This window comes from Rhineura floridana, chromosome 7 (genome assembly GCF_030035675.1).
Source record: "Rhineura floridana isolate rRhiFlo1 chromosome 7, rRhiFlo1.hap2, whole genome shotgun sequence".
In the NCBI taxonomy this organism is placed as follows: Eukaryota; Metazoa; Chordata; class Lepidosauria; order Squamata; family Rhineuridae; genus Rhineura; species Rhineura floridana.
The window spans coordinates 122320873-122322796 of NC_084486.1; positions in this window are offsets into that span (position 1 = coordinate 122320873).

A 1924-nucleotide genomic window follows, 5' to 3' on the forward strand; every position below is an offset into this window, starting at 1 on the left:
GGTAGGGAGGTGGGACTGGCTGATGGCAGACTGATCTTGATGGGGCAGCACCCCACTTGCCCTCGTGGACCAGCCTCCATTGCCCAGTCTGATGAGTCCCATACTGTTCCCAGCTCGCTCATGGAACAGCCACCATACATACCTAAGTCTGCCATCTTTCAGGCGTTCACTATTCCTCATTCCAGGAAGGTGTGGGATACTCTGTACCACACTGGCCCACCTTGGCCCAGCCATTCTGCTCCTCCTCTGTCTCTCAGCTGGCGGGAGATCAGGAAAGAAAATGGGCATGCTTTCCCAAATTAATTTTAGAAGGCAATTGCACTCTTGCGCAATGCTCATGGGTTTCTAAGAGATTGTACAGGAAATGTGAGATTGGTTGCAACGTCTCTTTCAATGCCAAGCTCTTAATTGTAAGGTTTACTTTCCAAAAACAGAGAGAGAGAGAGAGAGAGAGAGAGAGAGAGAGAGAGAGAGAGAAAGAGAGAATTTACACAGTACAACAGTGGTGTTATTTTAAAATGGGAACAAAAACCTATGGACAGCAACAGCCCATGTGTCACAGTACATTGCAATGGCATGCTGATGCAGGTGAGCAGGGGAGGGTACATAGCAGCCAACAACAATTTGGAAGAACCCTTGGTCTCTGTCAGCCTTCCCCAACCTGGTGCCCTCCAGATGTTTTGGACTCCTCACTCCCATCAGACCCAGTCAGTATGGCTAAAAGGTCAGGGATGCTGGGACTTGCAGCTCAAAACATCTCAAAGGCACCAGGTTAGGGCAGGATGGTTTCTGAAGTGAAGGAATAATGGGTGTGGTTACAGGGGCTGGAAGTAGCCTACAGATGCAAACTGATAGCATCATGGGCCAACACAGGGTACCACAAGCAAGACGATGCCCTTCCTCTCTGCACTCACTGCTCAGCAGTCGCAACTGGGGATAGGAGAGCAGGCAGTGAAAACTGCCACATAGGCTGCTACTGGATTCTTGAGCTTTTGGTAGGGACTGCGGCCTAATGACTGAAGTGTTACTAACAAATATAATGGAAGTGGATTCTCTACTTATCCTACACAGAGACAAGATTTTGATGTCAAAGCAAAATAATTAAAATTCCCTTTAGAAAGTTTCCTCTGTAAATATTCAAAATAAAATATCTTTTTAGGTTGCTGTCTAATGTCACTGATAGTTAAGGAAAGCAGTGTACGTGAAATTTCATTCCAAGGTCTAGTTTTCTTGTTGTTTTTTCAAAATAACTCCTCCAGATAAATGCTAACAGAAGTAAAGATGTCATATATGCCTAAAATCCCATCAATTGGTGTATTTTAAAAGCATAGCTATATTTTGATGCAAAAAAAGAGGGGAAAACAGAACAGAGTATGGCATTATTTCTGACATAAATAACAAAACACAATAAGCCTTGGCCCTGATCCAGAAATGCTGTGAGACAGAATCCCTTCAGTACTGCTGTATGTTCTGATTGTCTTTTTGCAAGAGATGGGGGACAGAAAAAAGGGAATGTCAGGCTCAGAGTCCCCCTCACTCACCACCGCCCCCAACTGATCAGCAATAACTGTTTGGAGGAAGGGAACTGCATAGTTTGGAAAGCCCAACTTCAGATAAAAGACTGCTCAGGTCTTCATTTGAAGCTAAAATAGCAGAACGGAACTGCAGATTCTTACATATTGCACATACACATTCATTCATTCATTCTACATGGATATTTTGCAATCCACACAGCTATTGATAAGAAGCCTAATTCTAGCTTCATTGAGGGGCATGGGGGAGTAGAGAAACTGCCAGTGCATTATGGAAGAGCCAAGGACTGGCAAAGGAGTACATTACAACTGTTTCGTGCTGTTAACAAATCCCCTCACCCAGGCCCCTCCTGCCAAATTAATGACAAAGGATCAAGCGCAATTCCTCAGCT